At 40.6% G+C, this 14,768-nt stretch overlaps 1 protein-coding gene and 1 long non-coding RNA gene across 4 annotated transcripts in view; one reads left to right on the forward strand and one right to left on the reverse strand.

Annotated features, from left to right (window-relative positions):
• The window catches only part of PSMG1 (proteasome assembly chaperone 1), a 335,075-nt gene that overhangs the window by 81,506 nt on the left and 238,801 nt on the right, over positions 1-14,768 (forward strand). The window lies entirely within an intron of this gene.
• Positions 412-3,761, reverse strand: LOC140917565 (uncharacterized). 3 transcript variants are annotated; one of them, XR_012160904.1, is made up of 3 exons: positions 3,742-3,761; positions 2,487-2,607; positions 412-1,290 (listed from the first exon to the last, which is right to left on the reverse strand). It is a non-coding gene; the product is annotated as an uncharacterized lncRNA (long non-coding RNA). The 3 variants fall into 3 exon arrangements; XR_012160903.1 differs by lacking the exon at positions 3,742-3,761 and adding an exon at positions 3,547-3,597; XR_012160902.1 differs by lacking the exon at positions 3,742-3,761 and having other exon boundaries at positions 2,487-2,827.

Here is a 14,768-nt window from a genome sequence, read left to right on the forward strand (position 1 = left end):
AGGTATGGTGGTGATGGACCAAGAAGAGCCTTTGAAAGTGAAGACCAGTGCAAACCTTATACAATATTTGTTAAGCTATAGCTGGTTATTTTGCGTGCAACCCACAGAACCTAATACTGAATTTGCACTTTTCATCTCCCTGGCAAGCTAGATCTCAGAGTTGCAGAGGGATAGCAACTGTGAGACAAGGCTTTAGTTTTCCTTTAGGCTGCAAGAGTCCTTTTTTTTTTTTAATTTATTTGTTCTGGAAGTGAGGCAGTTATTTGGTAGAATTTGTGAAAGATTTAACATGCCTGACACACAGATTTCGAGGAGGATGGAGCTGAATATGGAAAAGTCCATCATAGCTACTGTCCAAATACGAAGGAAAATAAGGTACGGTTGTTTTGAGATCCCAAAGAAGGTACAGTATGTTCACAAGAATTTATTTGGTTTGAGAACTGACACACATGCATGGAAAATTACTGTGCTGTTTATGCTTTCATATAATATAGTTTTACATTTCCTGCATGTTGAACGTTAGCAATGGTACTAATTCAGGCTGCTTAGATTGGGCCAGCAACATTTCGTGGCAGTCTTTCCCCTGTAGAGTCCTCTGTTCAAATCCTGCATTAGGTCACAAGTAACAACTAAATTCATTGTCCCATCTCAAGGTAGCTGCAGAATGGGTTAGGGCACATTGACAGAGCTGACGGCCTGATCCAAACAACTCTTGCTGACTTCAGTGGGCTTTGGATCAGGCTGTAAGAGAGAGGTTACACAGTAGGAGACCCAAACCCACTGAGATTCCTAAGGCTTTTCACTGACTGTCATGGACTTTGGGCCAGGCCTTTGTGTGCTGCTTGCATCCTGTCTGCTCCAGCCAGCATTAACAGTATCACTTTCATGAGCACCATAGTAACTCTCAAATCAGCCTTTTCAGAGTCCTTTATCAACAGGCATGGACTGTGCATAATAGACAGGCTTACATTCATCTGACCCTCTTGCAGGCTCTGACTGAGAAGCAATCTAAAATGCCATGTCACAGTAAGTATATTATACGTTCAAGACTTGAAGGCCAGAAGAGACCATTAGGACCATGTAGTCTGATTTCCTTTGTAACGCAGGCCATAGAATTTCACTCCGAGTTAGGACTGAGATTCTACTAGCTAGATTTTTCTAGCTTGAGGGAAGATTTTTAAATTTCACTCTTCTTAAACCCCAAATGTGGCACATTTTCTGTCTTGATGCTGGAATGTTTAACCAACCTGTGATTTGATTTATTTCCCCCTTCAGCATGCTCTTCTGACTCTGGAAGAGAGAGAGCATTTCATCAGTGCAAAGGGGACACGTTCCTTTGTTAAACTTTTACATTCATTTAAAAATACCCATTTACGTAACAGAATAATATGAGTAAAGAACTCAGTGCACCATAGCAGTGTATCAGGTGATGAGACTTTCCTTGGTGCCTGCTGAATTGGAAAGATTTTCTAATATCTGAACCCTTACAAAAAAGAATAAGTGAACTCTGTGAAAATATAATAGTAGGTACTGTATGCTAACTTAAAACCTAATGTGTTATTACTGGCTTTTATACACCTGGTTACCCAGGGATAAAGCAATATGATATTTATAACCGGGTGGTACTGCTTTGTAATCTGAATATATTGCATTCACACTAGTGACTTGAACAAAGTGTTTCTTCATTTCTCAAACCATTTAATGGTTTTCTCATAAGAAACCATGAAGTCAGTTTTGTTGTGTTTGTCAGCTGGGTTTTGACTGTGTGTATTTTGCTCCACAAGAGGGTTATTCAGAGCTCCCCTTTGGTCTTAATTAATTGCAGACCCTCTGGAAGGCAAGCCCTGTGGGGTTGGAGAGCTTCCAGTCTGGTTTCCATTTAGCCTGTGGGCTGCAGCTAAGCATGTTGAAGAACTGTTGGCACATAGCTGTGTGAGTTCAACTACTTCGTAAACTCTTGCAGTGTTGCTACAGTTAGTAATGAGGGAGAACGTTAAAAGGCATTCATTGATGATTCTCCAACCAGGATCCATGGCTTTTCAGTTCAGGACTTTATAATCAGAAAATAAGTTTACATGACTTTAAAAAAAAAAAGCGTATAGCTCCTTTTGGAGACTAATTTCCTATTCACAGCATTTAAATCTTAAAACTTTCAGCTGTGCTTTCTTTAAACCCTCAGTTCTATTCCAGGATTTTCTTGATTTTTTTTTTTTTTTTTTTTTTGTCTCTTCAAAATGCCAAGTTCTCATACCAGGGAACAAGTCAAAACTTTAGATGTTTTTTTTCCAGTCTGCCAAACCTCTCTAAATTCCACCATATTTTTTATTTGATTTGCAAAGGTTAGACTTGTAGCAGTGTGCAGTAATCTTTTCTATTGAAAACTTCCAGATATAAGGAACAGCCATATTAAACATATAATGTGCAAATACTGCTGGTGGGTTAATACACTTATGTCTCTCTCCGTATTTTGGTTTATGCATACTTACGGTTTCATGAATACAGATCTTTGCGAGTATCTCTATTTGCGTTGGAGGTCTGCTATGGAATTCAGACTGAGAAGTAAAGCCAAGTGATCTATTCCTAGATGAATTGTGAATCATGTACGCTCTAGTAAAAACAGAAGGACCATCAGGATATTGTATAACAACATTTTGAGATGGAAGGAGAGGCAGCTTGACTGAATTCATCTAGGGATCTTTTGCTACTTTATAGCACACAGAAATTAAAAGTTACTAATGAAATAAAGCCCAGAAGGAAACAGTCACATGTAAATGTCTCTTCCCCCCCATCACCTCCCAGAGGATCTGGGGAGTCTTGGGGAAAATTCTGCATTTGGATCTGGATTTCAGCTCCAGTATCTACCCTTCCTGCATGCACAGGGCTCCTGTTGTTCTCAATGAAATTTTAATGCTTGGGGGAGGGGGAAACTATATGCAATACAGCTTTACTTTGTATACTTTCATGACTTTCACACAAATGGCATTGCAAAATGCTTTATAGAAGTAAATGAGAGAAATTAAGAAGTATAGGCCAGGGACAAGATAGACTTTTTTGATGAAATTAGAAGAGAGAGTCTGACAGTCTATGGCAAAGTAATCTGAGCTGAGACCAGCTATGGGGATATCTCTTCTTAGAGCTGTTAGATGGTGTCAAGGTTCCTTCCTCACTCTGTACTCTAGGGTACAGATGTGGGGACCTTCATGAAAGACCCACTAAGCTTATATTTACCAGCTTAAGTTAAAACCTTCCCCAAGGTACAAATTTTGCCTTGTCCTTGAACCCTATGCTGCCACCACCAAGTGTTTTAAACAAAGAACAGGGAAAGATCCCACTTGCAGACGTCTTCCCCCAAAATATCCCCCCAAGCCCTACACCCCCTTTCCTGGGGAAGGCTTGTTAAAAATCCTCACCAATTTGTACAGGTGAACACAGACCCAAACCCTTGGAACTTAAGAACAATGAAAAATTAATCAGGTTCTTAAAAGAAGAATTTTAATTAAAGAAAAGGTAAGAGAATCACCTCTGTAAAATCAGGATGGTAAATACCTTACAGGGTAATCCAATTCAAAACATAGAGAATCCCTCTAGGCAAAACCTTAAGTTACAAAAAGACACAAAAGCAGGAATATACATTCATATCCAGCACAGCTATTTTACCAGCCATTAAACTAAAGGAAATCTAACGAATTTTAGCTAGATTACTAACTAACTTAACAGGCGTTGTAAGGCTGCATTCCTGACCTGCTCCCGGAAAAAGCATCACACAGACAGACAGAATCCTTTGTTCCCACCCCTCCAGGTTTGAAAGTATCTTGTCCCCTCATTGGTCATTTTGGGTCAGGTGCCAGAGAGGTTATCTTAGCTTCTTAACCCTTTACAGGTGAAAGGGTTTTGCCTCTGGCCAGGAGGGATTTTATAGCACTGTATACAGAAAGGTGGTTACCCTTCCCTTTATATTTATGACAGATGGACAGGGTGAAAAACCCATCATGCAAAATGAGAGGATGAGACTGTTTAAGCAAATACATTTTTTTCTTGCTTTTATTTCATTAAGTGATGACACTGTGTTTGGTGTTGTACAAATAAGGGGAAAAATGGTCCCTGCTCCAAGGAACTTGCAATTCTGAATGCATAGGCAAAGATCACACACACACACATGCACTGGGAAACTCCGAGAATGGTGCTAATGTAAGGCCTTGTGTTTTGGGTTTTTTTTTTTTTTTTAATAATAGGTATTAGTGTTAGCTTTGTAGAAGAAGTGGGTATTAAAGAAGGATGTGAATGTAGAAAGGTGTAGGAGACAGCATGGTGGGAAGATGGAAATGAGACCTGCACCGTGGAAGAGCTGAGCAGGATTCATTGCCTGACTACCATAGGAACTGCCAAGTCAGACCAGGGGTCCCTTTATTCCAGCATTCTGCTCTGACGCTGGCCAGTTTGACACTTCCAAGGATGGACCAAGAAACCTCATAATAGAAAGGAATTAAATGAAGGCAGAGGCCTAGGCAAGGGTGATGCTGAACAGAGCCCAGAACGAAAGGCTGAGCCACTTAAACTCACTGTGGAAGAGACGATGAAGCTAGTGGAGGGATTTACAGAGGGATATGATGCAGCCAGACAAGACAGGCAAGGAAGATTATTTCAGCTGAAGCTTGTTTATGTTTTCATTTCTTTCAGCTAGGAAAATTTTTCCCACTATTTTAGTGGGCACAGGTAACACACAACAGGTGAGGCAAAGTTCCGCTGCAATGCCCCCTTTTCCATTGCTCAGAGCTTTTTCTGAAACTAATTATCTTCTTTTCCTCCCCCCCACAACCTTCGTCTTGGCCCAGAGGCAACTTGTTTGTTGAAGGACTGAAGACGGATAGTTCAGCTGTGTTCGTTGTTACATCTGCACACAATAGGAATTGCCACACTGAGTCAGACCAGGGTGACTGGCCAGTACCAGGTGATTCAGAAAGAGGAATCCTGCTTCAGGCAGCTATGGGATAGCCTGCCCCCAGGGGAAGTTTTTCTCCTCACCCCTAAGAATTAGAGGCTGGCTTATGAGTTGAAGCTTTACAGTTTGTGTCCCCTCTAAAGCTTTTCAAAATTTTAGTATTGTAACTGGGGATGATCTTATCCATCTAACTAACTAGGTAACCCTTTTATTGAATCTTGCTAAGCTCTTGGCCTCAAGTGAATCTTGTAGTGTGGCTTCCGCAGGCTAAACAGGCATTGTGTGAAGAAAATGTTGGCTTTGGCAGGTGAATGAGCCTAAAAAACCTCTTCCCCACCCATATTCCAGTGAGAAATTTTGCTCTGGCAGACTCAGTAATGGCTGTGATTTTGTTCAATCTGCTTGTTTTCTAGATCTTATTGAGAGCTAAGGAGTAAGCCAAGTTTTAAGTAAAACAATAATCATTTGAAATGTCTGAGCATTTAATTCTTTTGTGCAAGCTGAGTAGAACTTGCTTCTCTTGTTTAAAAAAAAATTGATTGATCTCTGAAGTTAGAGAGAAGGAATGGGACTCTGAAGTTTTGGAATTAAATTTTCATCCACAAATTAGGGCAGCTGAGTTCTAGGTTGAGAGCATCGATCCAAACTGTTCCAGATAATAAAACTTAAAAGCTCCATTGGACCCTTCACTTACTTTTATTTAAAGAGGGCAATGCTATGTAAAAATAGTGTGACTGCAACATTAAGTATAAGGAATGAAGCACACAGAATGGAGCTGGAAAGCAAATGCTAAATTTGTCCAATTATGCTTTATTTTAGTGTCTTGCTATTACTATACATTTGTCAAGCAATTCAATGTAATAGCGCAATTTGGGGAATAATTTCTTACACAGTCGTACATACAGTAAGGAACAATGCAGCTATGGTCTTCAGATTTGGCTTTTCCTTTTTAGTCTCAATATGATGAATGAAATGAGTCAAACTGTAAGAACATCAGTTGCTTTAAAGTTTATGAATTTTCAGTTAGCAAGCTGAAACTTTTTTCAGATAACGAGTCAAAACTACAACAGCCTAGGATAGTGGGTCATCTCACATTGAGGTGTCCTATCAAACGATGGAGTATTTATCATTAACTATAGTATCAGGATAAACTAACCTAGAATTTAATATTCAAATAATAACAATCATGTAATATGCTTCGAAAGCGTATGTCATATCCTCTATGTGGACCTGCCACTACAGGGAGATAACTGCCTATTAGCTGGCTGTTAAGGGAGTAACTCCTTTATCTAAGCTAGTAAAGGTCTGTGCTTCTGTGCTAAAGCTCTGAAGTTCATATCCTGCTGATGACCTGGGTTGAGGGTCATTACATTAACATGCTTTATTAGATTCTGCTTTGGAAAAACTATTCTGGAATCAACAGGGTTCACAAATTTATGGATGTTAGGAAACAAGAAATCTGAAATTCTCTAGGATAAGCTCGAATCAGATCGTTTGATTTGTGACAAAGTCTAAAGATTTCAGCAGATACTTAAATGTTACATAATTGGAGCATTAATGCATCTGAAGAATTCTCTTCCACTAGCATCATCCAAATAATCAAAAACCCAACGCTTCTCAAGTATATTACTGTTTTCTTCATCGTGAAGAAAATGCTTAAGAGAATGAACTGGTTATAGAACCAATACACTTTTAGGCTGATTTACAGAGGTGCTGAGCCCCTGTAGCTCTTAATGAAATTAAAGGGATCAGCAAGTATGCAGTACCTTCGTTGAATGAATATTTCACTGGCTTGAGCAATGGATGCTTACGAGCATCATTCATTAGCACCTGGACTGCAATTGTATTATGAATTCAGCCTGTGCTAATAGAGGAAATTGGATCTTTATCGACCAGATGCTACATGATAAATACTTTATCAATAAATTGGCATAGAAGATTAAATGGCACTCTGAAATAAATGAAGTGTGTGCGTGCATATGCACACCCATTAATTTTGCTGAGAAGCTCTAAAAGCTTATTTAAGAGGCCTAATGATGTCACACCTACATATCTAAGTTGCTCTCTGGCAGAAGCTACGACCTCTGTGCCATTGAACATTCAGACTCACTCTGGCCTTTGGATTCTGGCTCAGTGGTCTGAAGGGGGACGACGACAGCTCTAAGGCAGCCTCCGCTCCTCCATAACTTTGTCTAGCTGTGTGTGTGCTGCAGGTCTTGGCAAGATGGTCGTAGGGATCTGTGAGAGGCATAAGGGCCCTGGAGCAGGTACTGAGATTTCCAAGCAGCCCTGTTTCAGGATGACCTGATTACCTAATGTGAGGGTGGCCCTAGAAAAGGTAGGTCAAACAAGCCCTGCCTCATTGTTTTACATCCTGGCTCAACTGTTTTTAATAAACAGAATTGCTTGCAGAATATTTGGACCCTTGGATATGACTTTGATCTGAATTTGGATTTGAGGAAAATGGCTGTGTTGAATAACGAGCTTGCATGCTTCAGATTGCATGCTCTTTCGGAAACTTGCCTCTCAGACACAGGCTTTGTAAGGGGGACAGACTACGCTATTTACTGGCATGAGAAACCTGAAGGCGTAAGGGGAGAGTACAATTATAGGTTTTGCTATCAGAAATGATTGTATGTCATCGTGTGAAGCTCCAATTGCAGTGTTCATGCGTATCATGACACTTTGAGTTAGTCTACCGAAGGGATTCATCAACCTCGTCAGTGTCTATGCTCCAACTCTGCAGGCTAGTGACGAGGAGAAGGATAGCTTTTACCAACAGCTGGAAGAACTGATTGTCTGGATTCCACAGAAGGAACCCATCCTAGTACTTGGAGACTTCAATGCAAGAATGGGGTCCAATGCTGAGATCTGACCTGGGAAGGGTCAGAGAGTTCTTGAGCTCTGTGCCAGGCAAGGCTTATTGGTGACCAATGCATTCTTTACTGGTAACATCCGAAAAACATTGTGGAGACATCTGAGGTCCAAGCACTGGCATTAGCTGGACTTGGCACAGACAAGACATACATACTTGAAAGATCTCTTGAATACATGATCCTTCCAAACGGCAGACTGTGACACAGATGACGCTCTTGTCAGCTTGAAATTTCATTTTGCAGCAAAGAAGATCCAACGTAATAAACCTGCTGTACAACCTCATATTGTCTTGTGCCAAATCAATGATCCTGTCAAGAAACGGCTTTTTAATGAAGTAGCAAAGACAGCTGGAATGAATTAAACTGCTTCAGATGCACGGGAAGTCTTGAAGACAAGTATCTACAATATGTCAATCAAGAGGTTTTTTTTGGAAAGAGTACTAGGAAAAAATGTTGACAGTTCATAGACCGTTTGGACATACTGCTGCCACTCATTGAGAGGAAAAGATCTGCCCTGATCACCTACTACTGATTCCATCAATAACCTAAGAGAAGCTTGTAAGATTGTTCAAATAGCTTCCAGGAGGTGTGGTGAAGAATTTTTGGCTGGGTATCTGACCGCATCCAGCGGGTGGATAGTGCAGGTGACAGTAGAAGGTTGTATGAGGGCATTAGAAAGACCATTGGGCTGATTAAAGAACAAGACAGCTCTGCTGAAAGCTCTAGGATAATATCATAACTGATAAAGGAAAGCAACTGGAGAGGTGGATTGAACACTATGGAATGATATACTCAAGGGAATCTGTAGTAGACCAAGTATGTTAGGCAAATTGCCTGGGTTTGAAGTTATCACTCCAGTGAACCTACACTAGAGGAACTTGGGAAACTTTCTGATGAGTTGTTCAACAACAAAGATTCAGGATCTGACTGTTTACCGGCTGAACTCTACAAAATATACAAAGACTTGCTGCAAAGATTGCACGAGGTATTGCTATTCTGTTGGAACAAAGAAACTGTTCCGCAAGATTTTAAGGATGCTTGTTTCATCTAGCTCTATAAAAACAAAGACAGAAGTGATTGTAATAACCACAGAGAGAGATTTCTTAACGTTGGGGGGGGGGGGAAATCTTAAACTGTATTCTTTTACCTAGACTTCAAACTCTAGCTGGGAGAAGCTATCCTGAGAGCCAGTGTGGCTTCTGCTTGGGAAGGTCCACCATAGATATGGTCCTTTCTTTAAGAAAATTGCAGTAAAAGTGCAGAGGGAAACATTTCATTGTATGTGGCTTTTATAGATTTCACAAAAGCTTTGACACAGTTGGACAGGGCTTTACATTGTTGTGAAGAAGCTAGGTTGTTCACCCATATTGCTAAACCCAATGAAATCTTTACACGACAGCATGAACGCAACCGCAACGTATGAGAACCAAGAGTCTGATTCCTTTAACATCAACAATAGAGTGAAGCAGGGTTGTGTACTGGCTCCTACATTGTTTAAAATTTCTCATTCCTGCTTCAATATGTGTTCTGTGATGTTCAAGATGGTGTCTATCTTAGCACTAGACATCATGGTGGTTTGCTTCACATTGCAAGGTTCAGAGCTAAGACAAAGGTGAAGGAGATCATCATAAGGGATCTGTTTGCGGATGATGTGGCCCTTGTGGCTCACTGTCTTGATGCCCTACAACATATTAGCCAGTTCTGATTCATGCAAAATCTTTGGGCTAGCAATAAGCTTGAAGACTGTTACCATGCACCAAGGCTCTTCGGAATCAATTCTAGATATCACCTTAGAGTATTCAACTGGATGTTGTTGACCAATTTTTCTACCTTGGCTCTGTTATCAGCAATGTAGATCTTGATGCTGAACTAGCAAGTACAGTCAGTAAAGCAGCCAGGAACTTGGCTCTTTTGCAAGACAGAGCCTGGAACAATAATAAATTGTCAACTAAAGTGAAAATCCGTATTTATGAGATGTGATTTTTATCCACTCTTTTCTATATGGTTCAGAAACATGAACCACTTGCATCAAACATATCAAAAGACTAAACTGCTTTCATAGACGATGCTTGTGTAAAATTCTTCAAATAAGATGGCAAGACAGGGTGACAAATGTGGAAATGTTTAAATTGTGCTAATATGTGTTTCATGGAAATGTTGATTAATAAGAGACTCAGGTGGCTTGGACATGTCAAGCAAATGCCAGATTACAGGATCCCTAAGAGTTTGCTGTACTCTGAAGCTCATGAATGGTCTAGAAAGAGGCAGACTGCTGCGCAGGTTTTGGGATGCTTGCAATGATGACTTAGTATCCTGTTTAGAATCTCTGTGGATGATTGGGAAAGGAGTACAGTATCTGAGCACCTCACAATCATAAGTGTAGTTATCCTCACAACACCCTCTGGGGTAAGGTAGTGCTGTTATTCCCCTTATACAGACAGGGATTTGAGGCACCAAGACTGTGGCTTGCCCAAAGTCACACAGGAAGCTGGCCATTGAGTAGGAAATTGCACCCTTGCCTCCCAAGTCCTAAGCTTTTTCCCTAACGCTCTCACCATCCTTCCTTCTCGCCTCCGCACAGTGCATGTAGAATCCAATCATTCTGATATGGTAGCACTTTGGACCCACTTTGCACAGGTGTAATGTCTCCACAAAGTGCCAGGTGGCAAAGAATCAGTCCAGTGAGTCTAGATTTGCAACTTTCTAAATATGTTGCATTTCTTATTTAGGTAAATGTTACCCATGAGAAAATAAGTGCCTAAAGGCACTCAAATCCTATGGTTTCAGATAATATTCAGGGATGATAAATGTTGAGATATATCTGCAGGGTTTATAAATAAAGCATTCTTCAGTCTCCAAGAACAACCAGAGGCGGGCAGCAATTTCCTTTTGCTTTGAAAGTGACATCTTTTGTGAACAGGAGGACTCTGACTTTGCGGATGTTATTTCATGGGTTTGCATATGAACCAGGAACAAGAACAAGCAAGCCTTAAGAGGGTTAGTCAGAAAAGGCCATATTGCACTAAACAGAAAACTAGGGAAATGGATGCAGAGGGGGAGGAATATGCTGGAAAAAACCTAATGTGTTCAGGTACTTCTACAACAGCAGCAGCATTTGTAGGTTTTATGAGCCCTCTTGGGCACAATTATGGTTTTGTTCCAACCCTACTGCAGAGAACGTAACTGAGATGAGGTGGAACCAAATGAATTATTTGTAAGTCGTCCTCAAACAGATCGCTGTTTTCTCTAATTCATTTGTTCAGAATTATGCACCATATAAAGTTTTGGGCTGTAGCTTATTTGGAAGCACTTCATTGTGGATGTTTGAATTTCAAAGAGTTGAACTGTTTTGCTTAGGTATCCAGGACCCATGATCTGATTCTTTTACCTGATTGGATGAGCACAACTCTCACAACCAGGTTTCTGGTGCCAGCACTCCTGACTATAAATTTATAAAAAATTATTTTCCACGTATTGTTCATTTCCTGATTGTAATTAGCTGTGTTGGTGAACATTCCTGTTAGTAAACTATTTTACTATATTTGCAGACAGTGAAGACAAAGTGATCATGAACAGCTGAAATTAATTCATTTAAAAATTCTGACACTCTTGCACCATTTGTCATCTGTTATTAACATTCTTAAATACATGGTGGTAGTAGAAGAGATGCTAATTATACCACTAACTAAAACTTTTAGTTCAGTGGCAGATTTTAGAGGATTTGGGGAAGCAATCTTCCACACTGCTTTTTCATCAGTATTTAACCCCTCACCCCCATTTATAGGGTTGGTGTTTCATGATAGATACAGCCTGGAGTTGATGAAGTTTTTTGACTTCTGACCTAAACAGGACCCAAACATGATAAAGAATGATGGCTACTTCAAACAGATCTGAGAATGAAATTATTCTTGGTTACCTCAAAAAAACTAAAAATGAATTTAATACTGTTCAAAAGTAGGTGCCAAACAAGCATACTTAAAACCTGATCCAGGTCACTAGCCTCCCCATTGACATCAATTGGCTTTGGATCAGGCCCTTACTGCAGCATGTAGGAAACCCAAAAGATAGCTCTGGGGAAGTGTGTAATCAAGACACAGGCTAATGAGTATTTACACTTAAAAAAAAAAAAAAGGTGGGGTGTGTGTGTGTGTGGGGGGGGAACTGGGGGGAGCTAGTAGGTAGCAGGGAAAGATAGAAAAGCAAAGTAATGCCATTGAAGTAGGACCCCTGAGGTCCTGTAATCAAGTAAAACAAATTATATAAACCATGAGTGTAAAAATCTGCCCAAAAGCTGTTAAAACTGATACCAAAATTCACCTTTCACATCTATGGCTTGAACCTTGATATCACTGGTCATTCAGACTCTAGTAGGAGAGCAGAATGACTGAGATGAGACCTTTCTCTTTAGATAAGAAATTTTATGCCAGAGTGTCACTGATGACAGAGAACACAGAGGGTGCTCTGCTCCAATGTCCGAGTGCTGTAAATCCAAGCTGGAGTTAGTCAGATGACATTTCTCATACTAACAAAGGTGAGACTGCAGCTATTTCTTCAAGACCCGTTTAATCACCTAATCAGACAGGGTACCACTGAGACAAAGTGAAGCTCCTTGAGGAGGTTTCTGTAGCTAACTATCCCTGAACTGTTACTGTCCTCATGAAATGGCAAGGGAACTTTTTCAGAAGCTAATGAGTCATTGAAGAACCACAGCTGCACACCAGTGGATCTTTATAACATCCAAATCCCATTAAATTCACAGTTGTTCTGTATTATTTTTCCACTCATTGCTGACTTATTATGAAGATATTGATGGTATAACCATTTAGGTTTGGTTTTACATAACCAGCCTTCTTTTTGCCTGACTTAGTCACTCTCGTTTTAGTGACACTACAGCTGCTTTTGGGATGATGAATGCTGATGTCACAAACAGGCTAGTACAACATCGCTGAATGAATCAGGCAGAAAGAGAAATCCAGCTTTGAAAACAGCGACTTTCTGTTTCCACACAAATACTTTGGTAAGCAGTAAAGAGGGGCAAAGAAATAGAAGTTAGTAAGGCTTTAGGAGAACATATATTTCAGAGTTTGCCAGCGTGTGGCAGTGGTCCTTTAATAATTGCAGTCTCATGAAGTTAAATACTGTATGTTCCACACTTTGCTGCAGAAGCCAAGTTGGAAAAGGATCCGGACAGCCACTTATAGGGTGCACACAGAATTCAAAACAAAGTCTGAGACACCATTTAAATAAAAAAAGATGTTTTTAAAGTGATTGCAAAAATTACAGTAACCTGACCTGAAATGTGGTGGATGGAAGCAAATTACTAGTGCACCCTGCCAGGAAGGAGCAATTTAAAGATGCCTTTAACACTTTTCACAATAAAATGATTTTCATAAGCAGCTTGTGTGTCTTTCTTGCATCCTTGGATTTGTTGCTTTTGAGTACATTCTGTTATGAATCCTGAATCAAACTTTTTCCATAAGAGCAAAGAATTAACATGCTAGTACATTGCAAGCCTGTTGGTATATACTTGAAATATGCTACATTTCGGTAAGGAATAGAGTTGAAAGCCAATGGGAGCTGGGTGCCTAGCTGCCCTTTGTGCCTTTAAAATTTCTCCCCAGAATTGCTGATTTATTTATATCTGTAGCTTTTATTTCAGAGACATCACTTGCGCTAGCAGTGTGGAACTCCTTACACCAGGGAGACATGTTGTGCTTATACATTGTGTTTCCTAGGGATTTGTACTGTTGCCCATCTGAGCACTTTTCATAAAGTAGGTTGGTTTCAATGGGAGTTAGGTGCCTAAACACCTGTTGAGGATCTGGGCCAAAGGCCTTAGTGGACTCCATAGAGTCTCTGGCTCTTGTCCCTGTTAAATTTTGTGGAAGTGAGGGAAGGAGCTTGGCAATAGCTGGCACTCAACTGGGAAGCAGCTTTTAAAGGCTCCCCCACCTGATGCTAGTCTGCTGATGTAGGGGGTTCCCTGCTGTGAGGGGCTGGAGAGATTAAGATGTAATGCTGTTTGTGGCTAGAGGATCTTCAGTGCCATTAAAGACTGTGGTCATAACATGTAGAATGCCATAACCTTGAGGACTGTGGTCTCTATTCTAGATCTGGGAGACCTGATCATACAGGTGTCAGAATGATTTCTTGGTGGGGTAAGCTTATTCAGAGAGCTGAATCCTAAAATGCACCAGCTTTCTTTAAATCGTGGGGGCAGTAAACAAAAAGCCAGCTACTGTACAGCCATGTCTGCTGTGTACTTTTGTGTACTGGAACATAAGAACTGCAATGCTGGGTCAGACCAATGGTTCATCTGGCCAAGTATCCTGTCTCCAATGGTGGCCCATACCAGAGCTTCAGCAGGAGTGTACGGAACAGGGCCGTTGGAGAGATCCACCCTGCTCTTCCCCGTCTGGCAGTCAGAGGTTTAGGGTTACCCTGGCCATCTTGGCTAATAGCCATTGCTGGATGTATCCTCCTTGCATTTTACTAGTTTATTTTTTTTTAACCTAGTTATACTTTTGACTATCACAACATCCTCTGGCAATGAGTTCCACAGATTAACTGTTAATTAGGACTTTTGTGGATGTGTGGTGAGCTTTACTAAAGGAAGAATAAAGGATGACTAACTCCAAAGGTAAAGATGGCTGGGAACTGAGATATATGCTGCTAGGAATAAGGCAGGAGAATGGTGATTTTTTGGGGGGGAGGTGTGTGTGGGGGAGAGGGGTGGATGCTAGTAGTCTGAGCTGGAGATTACCTGGTTAAAAGAACGGTAAATAAAATAAAGGAAATGTCATTCTTTGTTCTCTGTTCATTTTGTCACTATGCTCAAGAAATGCATTGGTGTCGTCATGCATGAGGTGACATATAGGGAACGATGGTGACTTGATGCAGTATCATAAGCGAGGTCACCATGTACAACCCTATAGTTTGATGTCACCATACAG

Source organism: Lepidochelys kempii, chromosome 1 (genome assembly GCF_965140265.1).
Source record: "Lepidochelys kempii isolate rLepKem1 chromosome 1, rLepKem1.hap2, whole genome shotgun sequence".
NCBI lineage: Eukaryota > Metazoa > Chordata > Testudines > Cheloniidae > Lepidochelys > Lepidochelys kempii.